Source organism: Grampus griseus (assembly GCF_964374135.1).
Source record: "Grampus griseus genome assembly, chromosome: 1".
NCBI classification, from domain to species: Eukaryota; Metazoa; Chordata; class Mammalia; order Artiodactyla; family Delphinidae; genus Grampus; species Grampus griseus.
In genome coordinates, this window is record NC_139017.1 from 142963203 (window position 1) to 142983738 (window position 20536).

The following is a 20536-nucleotide window of genomic DNA, read 5'->3' on the forward strand; positions in this document are numbered from 1 at the left end:
ATTTCATTATAAAGAAATTCTTAGAATCATAACCTCATAGACTTTAGAATCCTTGAATGTCAATTCTGTGAAGATCCTTTGAGCCTCAGTTAGTTTAATCTTGTTTTGTTTTGTTTTTAAGCTTCTTGTTTTATAGTTTGATAAATTGCTTTTCAGAGAGGTAAATAAGTTGGCAAAGACCATATATGTAATTCAAAATTTCTTTATCAACATTATTCATCAACAACATAATTTTAATTATCTAGAAGGCAAATATGTCTTACGTTGGTGTTGTTTTTTTGTCTCAATTAAATTGATTATGTATAAGATAGTTTCTTTAGTTACTAAGTGTAGAAATGTATTCTTTTTAACTTAGATAAAAGGAAATGCATTTGAAGGATATTAGGGACCTACAGAATCAATGGGAAGTGGAGAGAGAACTGGACTTGAGGGTGAACAAGAAGTGAAGAGCTTTAGCACCAGGGAGAGGAAACCACAAAAAAAGTGGCCTTTGAGTGGAGCAGTCTGGTCGGGAAATGAAGGATCACCAAGTCTTTCATTATTTTCTCTGTCTTCAAGGTACAGATTCCATGGAAGTCAGATCTGATTAGCCTAGACAGGGGTATGTGCTTTGGCATGGGATGGCAAGGCCTTTTTCCCTGTGACTCCAACAGACTGTACAAATGAAGAAGGAGTCATTTAAGTATAGGAAATAGTTTGCTATACTTTGCTTCCTTTTGTTAGGAAGAGGAAATATATGCCAAGCAGCCAATATTTACTGATGCCAACTACAGTAAGAATCCTTCATTCAAAGAGAGTGAGGCAGATAATACCAATAGCTCCCAACTGTAAAGCTCTGGTGTATGTCAGGGACATTACATGTATTTTCTTATTAGATCCTTTGAACAAATCTGAAAGAAAAATAATATCATTCCCATTTTAAAAATCAGAAAACTGAAGGTAAAAGAGAATAAATCAACCGCTTGCCAAAACCTGGATTCAAAACCAGAACTAAAATCTATGTTCTCCCTGTTGCTCCAAGCCTTCGTGCATGTGAAGAGGCTAATGCAATTCCTGGCACCTAGTAGGTTCTCTGTCCTGGAGGAGCAGGAGCCTCAGGGAGACATTACTGGCACTTGTTTCCCCCAGAAATCCACTGGTCTTCACTTTATTTAGATGTTACCTCATCAGAAAGGCCTTCCATGACCACCCGGTATAACTAACATCACCCCCTTCCATTACTTTCTATTCCTTTATCCTTATGTTGCCTTTTTTTTCTTCATAGCACTTATAACCTCCTGACAAATATGTATATAAACATATAAATAATATCTAAATATATATATTAATATACCATATATATATTTTTTTCTCTCTCATAAAAACAGGGACTTTGTTTTATATAGTAATTTATCCTCAGCATTGAGAACTGTGCTTGATAAATCATTGTTTGATCAATGAACAAAACACATATAACTGGAAGAGCGGTTCTCAGCTTTGCCTCTAACCTCCAGTGTGGCTTTGCCCAGTCACTGATGTCTCTAGACTTCAGTTATAAAATGAAAGGCCCAAACCCACCCACTCCCACTTGCCTTGTTTCTTGCCATCTGAATTCTGTTTATCTGTTTGTTTGGTTTTTGAATATTGTGCCTCTCTGCTAGCTTTTTTCTGCAGAAAGCACTTTTGAAGAACTAAAAATTGTTTGAAAGACACTGGACTAGATGATCCCAAAAGTCCCATCTCTCTATGAAAGTGTATAGTTGTGTCAGTATAAAGAGTTAATAGACCTCCCAGATAGATTACAAAGAAAATCTTTCAAAAGACAATTATGTATTTCTTATTGGAAGAAAATAAAATGTTCCTCATCTCCTATACTTCTGGTTCCCAAATTTCAGGAAGCTGAGAGATGACTTGTGAAGTTCATGTACTCGTTTCAGTTACCAAAAGCTCTTTATTGAGTCCACTTTATTATTTTAATTAACATAATAACCCTGAAAAGTGGGAGGTTGTGAAATACAGGAATTTAGAGCTTCTAAGATTAATAAGTCCACTGAGGTATGAAAGCTCTTTCACATAAATTTTTAACTGTGAAGATCCACTGTGTAGAAAGGAATCTGTACCATTCACCGGCAGATGATGGGTACTGAGAAGTGGACTTAAACACTGTCTTCCATGTGATGAAGACCAAAATGTCAGAGCTGACTCCTATGAATCAGCATTTCAACCAGTTATGTCAGGAGCTCCTTTTAAAATGTAGCTCAAATTATTTCATTACTCTCAATATCTCTACCCTACGTGGCTTCTCACACAAAACTCTTACTAAGGGCTGCAAGCCCCTATAAAATGGTCTCCTCTCTCCCTTTCTACCAATCACCTCCTCACTTATTCCTGTTCAATCATACTGACCTTCCTGCAGTTCCTAGAGATACACCAAGCTTGGACCTTCGTGCTTGTTGTTCCCTCTGGGCCACTATTTTCTTGGGGATATGTATAATATAATATAATATTGAATAAATACTGAATATAATATTGAATATAAGATAATATAATAATCCATATACGTGTGGATTATTTCCTCACATCATCCAGTTTCTACTAAATGGTTGTCTCTGTGACCACCCTAATTAAAATTGCCCCCTCCATTACCCTCTCTCCCCTTACCTTGCTTTATTTGTATTCATTACACTTATCATTACTTTACACTGTATTATGTAATACATTGATTTATTTGTTTGTTTATCTCTCCTTCTCACAACTTAAAAGTTCCATGAAAGCATGGAATTGCTTTTTTACCTCTGCTTCCCCAACATCTAGAAGAGTGACAACATGGGAAGCTCTCAGCAATATTCATTGAGTCAAAAAGGAAGGAAAGGGTGAAAGGAAGGACGACATCAAGGTTGATTCTGAGGTATCTGACTTGTACAATTGGACAGATGGGGATGGTGGAGCTACTCACTGAGTTGGGAGGGCCAGGTTTAGGGGAGGTCAGGAGATTCATTATATTCAGGTTGAAATTGAGGTAATTTCGAGACATTCAAGAGGAGCAATTAGGTTGGCAGATGGATAAGATGAGCACATAATTTATCATCATCCCAACTGAAAATGAACAGGGAAACTAAAAATAAAATTTTATATATTTTTGAAATATTTCATGTATTGACCACCAATTGTTTTCTTTGTTGGATTTACAAAACAATTATTTTAAAAATCAAAATTCATTCTAAAAGTAAAATTAATATACATCCATGTACATTAAAGCAAAATTTTTTTAAAACTTACATTCATTTTCTTAAAATAGCACTGTTATTTTTGGCATACATTTACACACTTTAATCAGTTTTTTAGTTACATGTGTATCTAATACTATGTCATTGGTATTTTTATGAAAAATATTTTTTCTAATATGGCTTTATTATTTTTAGTTTTTGATGTCATTGCCTTCAAGTCTTCTTTAGAATTGAATTTTTATGGTTAACAAGTTTGAAATTCTTGACACATTCAATTGATTCTCCTTTATAGATCATAATATTCTTAAATAAAAGGCATTATCTCTCTAGGTACTGAGGTACCTGGTAGAGTTCAGCAGATTCTCCCAAATTGAGGACATTCTCAGTTACAAGCTTTTTAGTATTGAAATATATGAACGTTTCAGTCCAAATATATTCATAGTTACTATCTTGTTTACTCCTTTCCAAGAAATTTTCTTAAGATAAATTTTTTTTATAAAACAACTTTTGTCAAAGTGCTTTTCCTTGATTCTTTTAAATTTTCACCAAATGCAGGTGCTACAAAATTGTAGCCCTTCTCAATTTCATTCCACTCTGGTACAATATATAAATATCTAATTAAAAATAGGAGCTTCATCAAAAAAATTATCCTCCTAAACTGAGGTTTCCCAAAGTATGATCATTGAATTTCAGAATTAAGTCTTATATTTCAATTGTGCTTTCATCATTTAATTTGTGCAGTTCCTCCCTTGCTTTTGTAGAGATAAATGTCATGTCTCCTATTTGAAAGCTTTGTTTTCAGTAATTGCAATTTGATAAAAGGTTTAAGAATTAAAATACTTTGGTGCTTCATTTGTTGAATACTTGATTAAAGATTTCCAATTGATTTTGAACGAAATGCAACCAAAATTCTGTCCTCTTTTAAAGATCTCATTAACAAAATTTAGGGGTCTCATTAACAGCAAAAACAAAAAGCAAACATAAAAACACAGCAAAATCAACGTTGATTAACAAAGTGGCTTATTTAAAAGCTCAAAATCTCTAAGATCCCACTGATGGCAGACAGTAAAGAAAAGAAACATGGTCTGCCTTCCTGAAGCTTAATAAAAATTTTGTTTGTGTGTGGTTTAGCATTAGCTTCATAAAAAATTGTATAGTTTACTTATTTTGTGTAAATTTTGAGAACTGTGGTTTCTGTTTTGAGGGTAGAAAATAGAAGCTTGTTTTGGATGCAATTTTGATTTTTATGGACACCTCCAACCAACTCAACATAAATTTCTACTCCATAGGTTTGTTGATTTAACAAGTACATTGCTTTTACCAAAATTTGTGTTCATATTATCATAACAAAAAAAATAAGTAATTTTATCTTTCATGTTGAACTTTATTTTACTGAATTAACAGTATCATTCCCACTAAGACAGTATTTAGCCTTCAACAGAATGAATTTCCAAAAGCTCTACTTTGATTCCATGAATTGGGTGAAAATAACTGAATTACATTGAAATTAAGTTAAATTATTTTCTATTTGAAACACCTGATGACACTGATATCACATTACTGATTTTAGTTCTTATGCTAACAGAGAAAAGACATTAACAGCTACCACTTTATATACCAGAAAACTTGGAATTAAAACTGATTGAAATGATTTTAGAAGAACAGTCATACACTCTAAGTAAAAGTGATAGCACACATCACTTTGAAGTATGGCTTTTCATTTAAAGTACATTGCTCTAAAATAATTTCAATCATTTTTGTTCTATGGTTCTGCTTTTATATATGTAAATTATAGTCTTTGGACATGAGTTTTCTTAAAATAACTGTTAAACCAAATAGTTGCTGGTGTTTCTTCAGCAGCATTGTGTCTTCTGGTTTTAATGTGGCCATGTTATCAGTACACCCCCTACAGTGGATCATAAATACTTACAAACATTTTATGCATGTGTCATGTTTATCACTGAATTTCATGAGGAATGAAAAGTTAGAACTCAACTTTCCTAAAATATGCACTTTTGTATTTTTGAGCTCATTGCTGGTGAAATGTTTATTGCACAAATTGTTTAGGAGTAACCAAAAAACAAAATAAATAATTTTAGATTTGCACCATATGATAAATATGCTTAGAGCAGACTATTCTCTATAAGCAGGACTGGTCAGTCTCTATTTCCCAAACATATTTCACATTTGCCTAACCTATAATTTTCCATATTTCTGATTGATCCCACCAACTAGTGACCTTGAGGCTCCATTCATCTGGCAGGTTGCTGCATGGGCCACGGCATGATTGTCTAGCATAGCCAGTTACCAGTAGTGAAAACACCTTTGAATATATCTCCCACCACCATTTGGGAACTGGAGGCGTTAACTGCCTTCTTGTATCTTGACAGACACACTTAATTTTATTAGAGAGCACATCTCCTTGAAAGAGAGGTATTGGTTACATTGGGTATGGGAGGATCTGGAACAGAAAACAGGGTTATCACTGTTTTCTTTCCTAACTCTGTGTTTAAATGGTTCCTCATCCCTTGTCACCTTTTCTTTGGTCCCCTATCCTACCTGCTTTGTCCATTTCATACCCTAAGCACACTTAGTATGAGCTTGGAATGCATTATTCTGAATCAAGAGAGTGTGATGCCAACTATCTGTCATACAGAGCCTGGTGATAATCACAGTTACCATTGTGAGCACCTGTTACGTGTCGGGTACCAATCTCATCTATAATTGTCAAAACAGATCTGTGAGCTAGATATTGGTTTCAATTTATAGATGTGGAAATCCAGGCTCAGGGCTACATGACTGATAAGTCATGGAAGTAGATTAGAGCCCAGGCCCACGTTCTTTCTACTGTACAATGACTACAATTGTAAAAGGCATCAAAAGCTGGAATTGAACACAGCTCTGTCTATTCGTTCTAACCCAGCTCTGCCTGACTTATTTATTCTTTCATTCAAGAATATTTACTGAGTGCTGTTGTATAATAGGCTCTGTGCAGGAGGACTCTAAGGAGATTCCAGTCTAGTGACTTCCTATCCAGAACCCTTATTATTATTCCACCTATGGTGGAGCAACAAAATAACTTGGATACAAAACTTGAGCGCAAACCTGAACAAGTTGCAGGTACAGCTGGCCACCCCATCCCAAAGCACCCAGCATTCTGATACTGCCTCATACCCCATCTTATATCCCAACAAACGATAGTTTTGAAAACATAGTCATTTTCACCTAAGAGTCATAACAACCCTAAGAGGGATTTAGGACACATTTTAGTAACCACTTTTTACACAGAGGCACCAAGAAAGGTAGAGTCCTGCCCAAGGACTGCAGCTTAGACTAGCACCCAACTCCTAGCTCTTTGTCCAGTGTCCTCTTCTTGCCTCTTCTCAGGAATCTGGATTGGAGAAGATAGAGTACATGACTTAGAGTCTCTCTTTGCCTGAGGAGCCTGTCCTTGGAGTTTCTGACTGCATTAGCATTCTGCCCGCAGCCACATGTAGGTAGGAATATTGTTGCTGTCCATGACCATGGGGAATAATCAGTCTCAGCTATTCCCCGGCTCTAAACTAGCCAAAGTAATTGGGTTTAATTTTAATTTTTTTAATGGCTTGGAATTAATAGAAGCAGCTGCTGACACAGTGTGTGGGTGTCCTTCTCCAGAAGGCACAGACCAAAAAAAAAAAAATCCTACACATAAAATAAACTCTGAAAAATAAACAACAGAGTGTGTAGGACAAAAAGGTTAATTCAAGAATCGAGCAGTGTCTTTTATCAAAAACTCGGCTGGCAATATGTAGCTCCGTCTCTCTCCTCCCACCACTAGTGCCCATCAACCCCTGATAAGATGGTAATCTGATTAGACACTGGGCGTATAAGTGTGTTGCCTGTAGCTGAGCACTCCCTGGCTCTCTGTTTCCCCCCCTCCCTGTGACTCACCAAGAGATTAGCTGTGACAAAGTGCGGAGAAAGATAAGAATAGATATGCTGGTGACGGGAGCACTATTATAATTATTTGGGGGAAGATAGAATTGGAATTAGGAGCAGGTCCTCTTCGCCTAGGGAGGGTAGATTTATAATGTGGGCAGCCATGCTGGTGCCTGGCTGTGCCAGACGCCTGAGAAGAAAAGGAGGGGCCCACTGGCTCAAGCCAGGAGATGGTCTGGGTTGTTCCAGCCAAACGTAGACTAAAGGCCATCTGTTGTCATGGATGACAAACCAGAGATTCAGCTGCCCTCATGAAGGGAAGAGGGATGAAATCTTTCTTCAATTTCAAACATACCTGGGAAACTGGATGCCAGTTTGCTCCCTGCCTCTGGGTAGATGAAGAAGGGGAAGTAAGAGACTGTTTCTGCAATTGCTGGGTGAATTTCAGATTTCACCCAAATTGTTGGGTGAATTTCACAGCCTTGGTGTGGTGGAAAGAATATGTGTTTATCAGTCAGACCATAGTGTACATCAAACAGGTAGCACATTGTTGGCATATAGGAGGTGTTTAGTATATGTTACTCCCTTTGGAGGTGTCTGAATGACTTGGTTGTGTATACCTCCTTTAGGATGTACCGCCTTAAAAGACAGATTCTTTGTTATTTTTTCCCTCTCTGCTAATTTGAAGAAAAAAGTTTGTGTCTACTGTCAAAGAACACCCTGGGGTTGGAACTCATCTAACATCCATATTTTCTGCTTAATCAGAAAGGAAATTAGGGCTCCTGTCTTTCAGGGGTTTTGAGGAGGGGTAGGGAATGAGTCTTATGTACGCCGTCAGGTCCTGGGCTTTCTCCTCTTCCTCTGTGCTCTGGTAACCTCCAAAATGATGCATTGGGAACTTGGCTGGTGGTTTGGACAGAGGCAGAGAGGATGGAAAATGGGAAGGAATCATCCATCCATTCATTCATTAAACCATAAATTCACCTACTCATTCATTCAACAAACATGCTTTGAGCTCCTCTTCAGGGTCAAGCACTGTGCTAAGTGCTACAGATTTTGAGATGAATCAGAAATACAGGAGTTTCTGTAATTAGTATTTAGAGCAATTAGTTAGTCCTGGAATTGTTGACAAAGACTTCAAAGGGGAAGTGTCATTTGAGCTGGGCCTCACTTCTCTACATAGGAATGCACTATGTAGCAAAGTATGGGAAAGGCAATTACAGATAGAACCGCCTTTAAAATGGCATGGAAGTTCCTGAAACATAATGTATTCATGGCATGACTCACAGCTTCACGTGGAGAGAGCATAATATACAAACCTTGGTGTGGCTGAAATTATTTACTCTAATATGTTAATATCTTAAAGTTCACTCACATATATTCATTTATCCAATTCATGAGCATTTTGGAGTACCTCCTCTATTTAAGGCTTTGTATAGATCCTCCAGAACCAGATGGACAATATATGGTTCCTGCCCTCAAGGAGAACTCAATCCAGTGGTGGAGAAAGGCATATATTCAAGTTGATATAATGAAATAGAGGCTATAGTAGAGAAGTATACATAGTATGATTGTGAACGTGTTCAGTATGTACATGCATGCAGTCTGTGTGTGAGTGTGTGCGTGTGCTCACTCAGCCACATATGAATGCATGACTGAATCTGAGGACGTTGGTTACCCCTCCCTCACACATGTGGAGGGCTTCTTTAGTCATCAGGGTGGACCCAGGATGATGACTTGTTTCAAGAGCTGGATCACCCTTTAGTCTCTGAGTCCTGAGAGCACACACCACAGGTCTTGGAATCAACCTGCATCTCTGGCAGGATCAGGTGTTAGATTCTTTCCTTTCTGGAGTCTTCTAGGGAGTCATGGACAATCTGTTTCTCTTAAGAAGTATTCTTGACCCTACCTTCATTTTTATCATATCATTTAGGATAAAGGAATAACTTCAGAGGACTATTGTGAAGATTAAAGGAGTTAATATATGATGAAGTACTTAGAATGGCCTAAACAATTGTTATACTGTTTCCATTGATATCCGAGACTCTCTGTGCTAAATGGAACCAGAAGTTTGCCTTGTTTAACTTAATACCAAGTACAGGAAACTTTTTTTTTTTTTTTTTTTTTTTCAGTACGCGGGCCTCTCACTGTTGTGGCCTCTCCCGTTGTGGAGCACAGGCTCCGGATGCGCAGGCTCAGCGGCCATGGCTCACGGGCCCAGCTGCTCCGCGGCATGTGGGATCTTCCCAGATGGGGGCACGAACCCGTGTCCCCTGCATCGGCAGGCGGACTCTCAACCACTGCGCCACCAGGGAAGCCCAGGAAACTTTTTATCAGAGCCCTTAAAGCTTCCCATATACTCCCTTGTAACATAGACCTTTCTACTTTCCCTTCAGCTGAAAGTTAAAGAGTCTCTACTTTATACTGAGCTAAGATCTACCTACCTATGATGCCTACCATTTATCTGTGGAGAGGAGTCTTCTTTTCCTTTTACAAGTGCTTTTAAAATAAGCAAGTACTATTTGAAACTTCTCTGTACCATTTCTAGTGAGAAAGAGAGGGAAAGGTAACACTGTTCCTGTCTTCAAGAAGCCTACCTTCTCTTTGAAGAAATCTCCACTTACTTTTGTTGCTTATTGTTAAGGGACAAACCGGTGATAAAACTGCTTTAATATCAAATGTCAAAGTAGAGAAAAATTGATGATGGATGAATAATCAGAGAAGACTTCAGAGAGGAGGTATGTTAAAGGATATAGGCATTTATTTATACATTCTTTTGTTTATTAATTATTTAGTTTGTTTAAAAAAATATTTAAAGCTTTATTGACAACCTACAATATGCCACCTCTATGAGTAAGAGTTTACCAAGTAGGTAAGGTATCTGGCAGGGGAAGCAGTACAAATGGAGAAAAGATCAAACACAAAGACACAGAGGTACTGGAGGTATGGCACAACGTTTTTAGAGAGTTGTGAGTAGTTCAGTATGAATAAAACATAGGGTTCAAGGAGGGAGAAATGACTGACGATGCTGGAATCACAGGGAGATCTCGGGGAGCCTTTTGAGGATAAGAAGTTGTTTGAAGAGTTTTTAACAGGAGAGTACTGGTAAGAGTACTGTCAGACAAGATTGCTCTGGAAGCAGAAGGTAAGGCTATGAATTGGTGTCAAGGGGAGAAAGGCAGGTGGCAAGTTACCATAGGGACGATGAGCACAGACTTTGGAGTCACGTTAGCTTGCGTCTAGTACAGGCTCTGCTGCTTACCAAACTTGAAACCTTGGGAAATTTTTGTTACCTCTCTGAGCTTCCATTTTCTTAGCTGTGTAAAGGGGATGTTAACAGCCCCTAGCTCATAGGGTATTGTGAGGATTCAGTGATAATGCGTATAAAAAATTTAACACCGTGCCTGAGACATAGTGAAACATAATGAGCAAAATAAGAGAAAAACCATGAGTGCATTCCAAATGAGAGACACATTTCTCCTACGCAGCCTCATTCCTCTTTTCCTTTATTCTTTGTGTTACTTTGCTTCCTCATGAATTTGGCCTGCTGAATTCTTCTCAAACAGATCTTCGTTAGTATCCTTAGCAGAGTCTGGAACATTAAGCCCTGAGCAACATCTCAGCTTTCTTGCATGATCACCGCAGTGTCCATTACCTTCACTCTGCCTTCAAATCAGATTAAGCATCCAACCTACTCAGGAGAGGAGCTGGGACAGCTGCAGGCATTAGATGAATTCTCCTGGTAGCACATGATCAAATTTGGTGGAGACGGCAGGCTCTCAGAGTCAAGTTGCTAAACTTGGCTAGAATAGGAGAAAACTGAGGTGAGTGAATTTAAAGCATGGATCTTAATTGAATATACTAGTACATAAAGACTTGAAAACATCGGTGTCAGAACCTGAGGGGATTGTGACTGTAGGAATCGCTTGTGTATGAAGACACACTCACCTTGTGCTCCAGGAGACTCAGACTCAGACCTCTGAGTCAGGGCCTGAAGCAACTGTCACAGACCATTGGCTGGAGACCCTGAGGCTCATTTACTTCTACCACCCTAACATTGTGATGTGACATCACATCACAAATGTAGACCATCATCTGTTCTTTTTATACCCTTATCCCTGCACTGGTCTGTTCTCCCTCTAATCTTGGTTTTCCACTGATCCCTCCTCTATCCAAAACCTTCTACTTTTTCCTATGAAACTCAACTCCCAGGTTAATAATCCCCCTTGGACCCCAGTGTTCTAATCCACTGCTTCCTTTACCTCTTGTCTTCCTTTACTTCAGTCTATGGTATGTGATACTTAACAAATATTTGCTGAATAAAACAATGAACTAAGGCCTGACTATCCTGGAGGCCATTACTTCCCCCTATGCCTTCTCAGGAGCTGCTCATTCTCCTACATTCCATGTGCAGAAGGATCTGGAGGGGACTCTTCACTCCCCATTTTCCTTCCAGGCCATTCCGTGTCTATTTCATCACTGGTAGCTCCAAAATTTCAATATAGGAGGGTTTAAGGTAGCAATTGGGTTAGAAAGGAGGAGTGCCTAGGGGGTTTGCTTTAAAGCTATATTTGTGTCACAAGAAGATTGTTCTTACTTGCATGTTTATTCCTCCTGGCTTTGGGTGTAGGAGCAAAATGGACTCTATTTGTGGGCCGAAGCACACCTCTAGACAGCCTTTGATACTACTGTGGACTTTTTTTTTTTTTTTTTGCGGTACGCAGGCCTCCCACTGTTGTGGCCTCTCCCGTTGCGGAGCACAGGCTCCGGATGCGCAGGCTCAGCGGCCATGGCTCACGGGCCCAGCCGCTCCGCGGCATGTGGGATCTTCCCGGACCGGGGCACGAACCCGTGTCCCTTGCATCGGCAGGCGGACTCTCAACCACTGCGCCACCAGGGAAGCCCCCAACTACCGTGGACTTTTATGTGAAAAGCCCTGTTCCTTTATTGCTTAAGCTGTTCTCTCTACGTCCCGTCCTCATCATTTTTGGGTTCCCACCCATCTTAGACTCCATGGCCCATCACATCAGCCACTTTTATCTAATAGTCAAATCTATCTGATTTTCTATACTTGTGCAGCCACTACCCTGTCCTTCTGATCACTCTCTTCTATCTCTTGGACTTGGACAATCATGGTACTTTACTTCTTTCACTGACTTAAAGGAATCCTATGACCTCAGGATAATGTTTAAATTCTTTAACGTGTCCCATCATGTAAAGTCGTCCCTTCACACCTGCAGATGCAGAACCCATGGATGTGGAGGGACAGCCGTAGTCCCTTTCTAATATGACTTCTGCCTTCCTCTTCAAACACATTTCTCATGATTTCCCTTCTCATTCTTTGTGCTTCAGCCATGATGAATTCCTTGCAGTTCCAACATTTTACTTGTTCCTTCTTGCCACCTGGCCTATGCCAGAATCCCGTAATTTATCAAGAGGGATCCTGGAAAAGTGTTATAAGTACTGATTTAGAATCAGACAGAAACAGATTTGAATCCCAGTTTTGTCATTTACTAGCTTGAGAGAATGGGTAAGCTCCTTAACTTTTATGAACCTCCATGGCCATATCTTCTAAGTGGGATAACAATAGTGTGGATGAAGCCTGCCATATCAGTAAACAAAGGGTGTACAGCCATCAAGTCATCAGCCATTGCAGTCACCCCCGACTGTGCACCCTGAGGGATTCAGGATGGAAAAAAACAGGATACTGGCCCTATGAAGTTAAAGTGCATATCAAAGGAATGATTTCAATGAGCCGAGACTCTTGTCTTCCCATACATAGAAAAGTGCTAAATTCATTAACTTGAGATGTCTGTTTTTTTTCTTTAATTAACAATAATCTTTTGATGTTCCCATTACCTGTTTTCCACTTAATGTTAGGGTGAGATTCATGACAGCCAGGGCTACAGGCAAGCAGTACAAGCCCAAACATGTACAACGTCAGTGCCATGTAACATTGGCTCTTCCACGGAAAGCCCATAGCCTTACCTCCCACCCTGGCCACTGAGGCAGCCTCAGAAAGACACCAAGGTAGAAACAAGATTCTGCAATAAACTGCTGGAATGTTACAATGCTTTGGAGCTCTTAACAGTTTTCTCCAGGCTGCCCTACCTGGAGCCAGCACCATTATTGTTTTTTTCAGCCTCAGCTCTGACACCCGCCTCCTCACACTTTCCTCCATATGCCCCTTTGCCCCTTGGCTTCCCAGTTGAATGACAAGCCACCGCAGGTGAGCCTTGCATCCTCCACCCACTATGCCAGAACCTACCCCCCAAAACATATTTGCCCTTAAGGAGCTTCCAAACAGATCCTAGTGGATGAGACTTAGGAAGCAGCCAATAAAAAAAGCAAGACTTGCTACAAAATGTAGGAGCCAAACAGGCCTGGTATTATCAGTGGACAGTCATGGAAAAGGCATAGTTGAGACAGGTTTTGTAGGATTAATAGGATTTTAAGAGACACAAATGAGAGGCGTTCTCTGCAGGGAAATCGTGCATAGTGTGGATATTATACAAATGAGGAGGTGCAGTGAGCCTGTGAAGTGGGTTAATGTAAAGATGTTATGGGAATTATGACTGGACCATTTTGCCTTTTCTCACGTATGTGTTTCAGTGTTGCTTATTGGAGAATGAGCATGTTAGCTTAGCAGAATTGCCTACACAGCATATTGTAAAGCAGTATTTCCCAAAGTGCTTCTGTGTAAAATTAGTTTCATGGAATGCTCTATAGAAAAATAATAGTAATAATTTAAAGAAATGTTGAATATTCTTTTTCTCTCCCTTGAATATTCACAAAGTGCATGAACTTATTTTAAAGTATCTGAATTAGTGTTATAATGCTAAAACCTGACTTCCCTGGGGAAAGTAATCCTCCCCTATTTATGTCACTATAGCATCACACTCTTTCCCCTCAAGACACTTTTGAGTCTGTAACTATATTGTATATTTATTTAAAATATTGTATTGACTGCTTCCCTACCAACATATATACTCCATGAGGACAAATAGCTGGCTTATCTTATTTACCATTTTACGTAGGTAATCTAGCACAATGCCTGGGTATACAATATGTGCTCAAAATAAGAACAAATGATGAATAAAACTTGTTCATTTTTAACTTTGCATTGTTTAAACACTTTATAAAGGATAGGGCTGGAATTTGAACGAAGTACTGCCAGATTCCAGTCTCTTTTCTTTTCTTTTTTTTTTTTTTTTTTTTTTTTTATGCGGTACGCGGGCCTCTCACTGTTGTGGCCTCTCCCGTGGCGTAGCACAGGCTCCGGACGCGCAGGCTCAGCGGCCATGGCTCACGGGCCCAGCCGCTCCGTGGCATGTGGGATCCTCCCGGACCGGGGCACGAACCTGTGTCCCCTGCATCGGCAGGTGGACTCTCAACCACTGTGCCACCAGGGAAGCCCCTCTTTTTTCTTTTTTAAATTTTTAAATTTAATTTTATTTATTTTTTTATACAGCAGGTTCTTATTAGTCCTCCATCTTATACACATCAGTGTATATATGTCAATCCCAACCTCCCAGTTCATCACACCCCCACCCCCACCCCCTGCCACTCTCCCCCCTTGGTGTCCATACTTTGTTCTCTACATCTGTGTCTCTAATTCTGCCCTGCAAACCGGTTCACCTGTACCATTTTTTCTAGGTTCTACATATATATGCTAATATACGATATTTGTTTTTCTCTTTCTGACTTACTTCACTCTGTATGACAGTCTCTAGATCCAACCACGTCTCAGCAAATGACCCAATTTCGTTCCTTTTTATGGCTGAGTAATATTCCATTGTATATATGTACCACATCTTCTTTATCAAAGCATCTGTTGATGGACATTTAGGTTGCTTCCATGTCCTGGCTCTTGTAAATACTGCTGCAATGAACATTGAGGTGCATGTGTCTTTTTGAATTGTGGTTTTCTTTGGGTATATGCCCCGTAGTGGGATTGCTGGGTCATATGGTAATTCTATTTTTAGTTTTTTGAGGAACCTCCATACTGTTCTCCATAGTGGCTGTATCAATTTACATGCCCACCAACAGTGCAAGAGGGCTCCCTTTTCTCCACACCATCTCCAGCATTTGTTGTTTGTAGATTTTCTGATGATGCCAATTCTAACTGGTGTGAGGTGATACCTCATTGTAGTTTTGATTTGCATTTCTCTAATAATTAGTGATGTTGAGCAGTTTTTCATGTGCTTCTTGGCCATCCATATGTCTTCTTTGAAGAAATGTCTATTTAGGTCTTCTGCCCATTTTTGGATGGGTTTGTTGTTTTAATATTGAGCTGCATGAGCTGTTTATATATTTTGGAGATTAATCCTTTGTCCGTGGATTTATTTGCAAATATTTCCTCCCATTGTGAGGGTTGTCTTTTTGTCTTATTTGTAGTTTCCTTTGCTTTGCAAAAGCTTTGAAGTTTCATTAGGTCCCATTTGTTTATTTTTGTTTTTATTTCCATTACTCTAGGAGGTGGATCAAAAAATATCTTGCTGTGATTTATGTCAGAGTGTTCTTCCTATGTTTTCCTCTAAGAGTTTTATAGTATCTGGTCTTACATTTACATCTCCAATCCATTCTGAGGGTATTTTTGTCTATGGTGTTAGGGAGTGTTCTAATTTAATTCTTTTACATGTAGCTGACCAGATTTCCCAGCACCACTTATTGAAGATACTGTCTTTTTCCCTTGTATATCCTTGCCTCCTTTTTCATAGATTAGTTGACCATAGGTGTGTGGGTTTATCTCTGGGCTTTCTGTCCTGTTCCACTGATCTGTATTTCTGTTTTTGTGCCAGTACTATACTGTCTTGATTACTGTAGCTTTGTAGTATAGTCTGAAGTCAGGGAGTCTGACTCCCCCAGCTCCGTTTTTTTCCCTCAAGACTGCTTTGGCTATTCAGGGTCTTTTGGGTCTCCATACAAATTTTAAGATTTTTTGTTCTAGTTCTGTAAAAAAATGCCATGGGTAATTGGATAGGGATTGCAATGAATCTGTAGATTGCTCTGGGTAGTATAGTCATTTTCACAATATTGATTATTCCTATCTAAGAACATGGTATGTCTGTCCACCTGTTTGTATCATCTTTAATTTCTTTCATCAGTGTCTTATACTTTTCTACATACAGGTCTTTTGTCTCCCTAGGTAAGTTTATTCCTAGGTATTTTATTCTTTTTGTTGCAGTGGTAAATATGAGTGTTTCCTTAATTTCTCCTTCAGATTTTTCATCATTAGTGTATAGGAATGCAGGAGATTTTTGTGCATTAACTTTGTATGCTGCAACTTTACCAGATTCATTGATTAGCTCTAGTAGTTTTCTGGTGGCATCTTTAGGATTCTCTATGTATAGTATCATGTCATCTGCAAACAGTGACAGTTTTACTTCTTCTTTTCCAGTTTGGATTCATTTTATTTCTTTTTCTTCTTTGATTGCTGTGGCTAGGACTTCCAAAACTGTGTTGAATAATAGTGGTGAGAGTGGATATCCTTGTCTTGTTCCCGATCTTAGAGGAAATGCTTTGGTTTTTCACCGTTGAGAATGATGTTTGCTGTGGGTTTGTCATACATGGCCTTTATTATGTTGAGGTAGGTTCACTCTATGCCCACTTTCTGGTGAGTTTTTATCATAAATGGTTGTAGAATTTTGTCAAAAGCTTTCTCTGCATCTATTGAAATGATCATATGGTGTTTCTTCTTCAGTTTGTTAATATGGTCTATCACATTGATTGATTTGCATATATTGAAGAATTCTTGCATCCCTGGGATAAATCCCACTTAATCATGGTGTATGACCCTTTTAATGTGTTATTGGATTCTGTTTCCTAGTATTTTGTTGAGGATTTTTGCATGTATATTCATCAGTGATATTGGTCTGTAATTTTCTTTTTTTGTAGTATCTTTGTCTGGTTTTGGTATCAGGGTGATGGTGGCCTCATAGAATGAGTTTGGGAGTGTTCCTTTTTTGTAACTTTTTGGAAGAGTTTGAGAAAGATGGGTGGTAACTCTTCCCTAAATGTTGGATAGAATTCACCTGTGAAGCCATCTAGTCCTGGCACTTTGTTTCTTGGAACATTTTTTAATCACAGTTTCAATTTCTTTACCTGTGATTGGTCTGTTCATATTTTCTGTTTCTTCCTGGTTCAGTCTTGGAAGGTTATACCTGCCTAAGAATTTGTCCATTTCTTCCAGGTTGTCCATTTTATTAGCATAGAGTTGCTTCTAGTAGTCTCTTAGGATGCTTTGTATTTCTGCAGTGTCAGTTGTAACTTCTCCTTTTTCATTTCTAATTTTATTGATTTGAGTCCCCTCCCTGTTTTTCTTGATGAGTCTGGCTAATGGTTTATCAAGTTTGTTTATCTTCTCAAAGAACCAGCTTTTAGTTTTATTGATCTTTGCTATTGTTTTCTTTGTTTCTATTTCATTTATTTCTGTCTGATCTTTATGATTTCTTTCCTTCTGCTAAGTTTGGGTTTTGTTTGTTCTTCTTTCTCTAGTTCCTTTAGGTGTAAGGTTAGATTTTTTATTTGATATTTTTCTTGTTTCTTGAGTTAGGCTTGTATTGCTATAAACTTCCCTCTTAGAACTGCTTTTGCTGCATCCCATAGGTTTTGGATCGTTATCTTTTCATTGTAATTTGTCTCTAGGTATTTTTTGATTTCCTCTTTGTTTTCTTTAGTGATCTCTTGGTTATTTAATAACATATTGTTTAGCCTCCATGTGTTTGTGTTTTTTTTATGTTTTCTGCCCTGTAATTCATTTCTAATCTCATACCATTGTGGTCAGAAAATATGCTTGATATGATTTGAATTTGCTTCAATTTACTGAGGCTTGATTTGTGACCCAAGATGTGATCTATCCTGGAGAATGTTCTGTGTGCACTTGGGAAGAAAGTGTAATCTGCTGTTTTTGGATGGAATGTCCTATAAATATCAATTAAATCTATCTGGTCTATTGTGTCATTTAAAGCTTGTGTTTCCTTATTAATTTTCTGTTTGGATGATCTGTCCATTGGTGTAAGTGAGCTGTTAAAGTCCCCCACTATTTTTGTGTTACTGTCGATTTCCTCTTTTACAGCCGTTAGCAGTTGCCTTATGTGTTAAGGTGCTCCTATGTTGGGTGCATATATATTTATAATTGTTATATCTTCTTCTTGGATTGATCCCTTGATCATTATGTAGTGTCCTTCCTTGTCTCTTGTAACATTCTTTCTTTTAAAGTCTATTTTATCTGATATGAGTATTGCTACTCCAGCGTCCTTTTGATTTCCATTTTCATGGAATATCTTTTTCCATCCCCTCACTTTCAGCCTGTATGTGTCCCTAAGTCTGAAGTGGGTCTCTTGTAGACAGCATATATATGGGTCCTGTTTTTGTATCCATTCAGTGAGCCTGTGTCTTTTGGTTGGAACTTTTCATCCATTCACCTTTAAGGTAATTATCACTATGTATGTTCCTATTACCATTTTCTTAATTGTTATGGGTTTGTTTTTGCAGGACCTTTTCTTCTCTTGTGTTTCCCACTTAGAGAAGTTCCTTTAGCATTTATTGTAGGGCTGGTTTGGTGGTGCTGAACTCTCTTAGCTTTTGCTTGTCTGTAAAGCTTTTGATTTCTTTATTGGATCTGAATGAGATCCTTGCTGGGTAGAGTAATGTTGGTTGTAGTTTCTTCCTTTTCATCACTTTAAATATATCATGCCACTCCCTTCAGGCTTGTAGAGTTTCTGCTGAGAAATCAGCTGTTAACCTCATGGGATTTCCCTTGTATGTTATTTGTCATTTTTCCCTTGTTGCTTTCAATAATTTTTCTTTGTCTTTAATTTTTGCCAGTTTGATTACTGTGTGTCTCGGCATGTTTCTCCTTGGGTTTATCCTGCCTGGGACTCTCTGTGCTTCCTGGACTTGGGTGGCTATTTCCTTTCCCATGTTAGAGAAGTTTTCCACTATAATCTCTTCACATATTTTCTCAGTTTTTTTCTCTCTCTCTTTTCCTTCTGGGACCCCTATAATGTGAATGTTGTTGCATTTAATTTTGTCCCAGAGGTCTCTTAGTCTGTCTTCATTTCTTTTCATTCTTTTCTTCTTTATTCTGTTCTGCAGCAGTGAATTCCACCATTCTGTCTTCCAGGTCACTTATCTGTTCTTCTGGCTCAGTTATTCTGCTATTGATTCCTTCTAGTGTATTTTTTCATTTCAGTTATTGTATTGTTCATCTCTGTTTGTTTGTTCTTTAATTCTTCTGGGTGTTTGTTCTTTAATTCTTCTAGTTCTTTGTTAAACATTTCTTGCATCTTCTCGATCTTTGCCTCCATTCTTTTGCCGAGGTCCTGGATCATCTTCACTATCATTATTCTGAATTCTTTTTCTGGAAGGTTGCCTGTCTCCACTTCATTTAGTTGTTTTTCTGGGGTTTTATCTTGTTCCTTGATCTGGTGCATAGCCCTGTGCCTTTTCATCTTGCCTATCTTATTGTGAATGTGTTTTTTTGTTCCATAGGCTGCAGGATTGTAGTTATTCTTGCTTGTGCTCTCTGCCCTCTGGTGGATGAGGCTATCTAAGAGGCTTGTGCAGGTTTCCTGATGGGAGAGACTGGTGGTGGGTTGAAGGGATTGTTGCTCTGGTTGGCAGAGCTCAGTAAAACTTTAATCTGCTTGTCTGCTGATGGGCGGGTCTGGGTTCCCTCCCTGTTGGTTGTTTGCCCTGAGGCAACCCAACACTTGAGCCTACAGGCTAATGGCAGTCTCTGGGAGGGCTCACGCCAAGGAGTGCTTCCCAGAACTTCTGCTGCCAGTGTCCTTGTCCCCACGTTGTGCCACAGCCACGCCCCACCTCTGTAGGAGACCCTCCAACGCTAGCAGGTAGGTCTGGTTCAGTCTCCTGTGAGGTCACTGCTCCTTCCCCTGGGTCCCGATGTGCACACTACTTTGTGGTGTGCCCTCCAAGAGTGGAGTTTCTGTTTTTCCCAGGCCTGTCGAAGTCCTGCAGTCAAATTCCACTAGCTTCAAAGTCTGATTCACTAGGAATTCTTCCTCCCATTGCCAGACCCCCAGGTTGGGAAGCCTGACATGGCACTCAGAACCTTCACTCCAGTGGGCGGACTTCTGTGGTATAAGTGTTCTCCCAGTTTGTGAGTCACCCACCCAGCAGTTATGGGATTTGATTTTATTGTGATTGCTCCCCTCCTACCATCTCATTGCGGCTTCTCCTTTGTCTTTGGATGTGGGGTATCTTTTTTGGTGAGTTTCAGTGTCTTCCTGTCGATGATTTTTCAGCAGTCCGTTGTGATTCCAGTCCTCTTGCAAGAGGGAGTGTCCAACCTCTTTTGATCATAGATTGGTATATGTTGTCCCTGGCCACCACCTAGGTTTCTTGATGTTACAGTTTCAATCTTGGGCATTTATTCCTACTGA

General features: G+C 39.1%; 1 protein-coding gene across 2 annotated transcripts in view; it reads left to right on the forward strand.

Annotated features, from left to right (window-relative positions):
* Positions 1-20536, forward strand: part of AGBL4 (AGBL carboxypeptidase 4) — a gene marked incomplete at both ends in the record, with an annotated part of 1409253 nt that overhangs the window by 842597 nt on the left and 546120 nt on the right. The gene's annotated exons all lie outside the window — the stretch shown is intronic.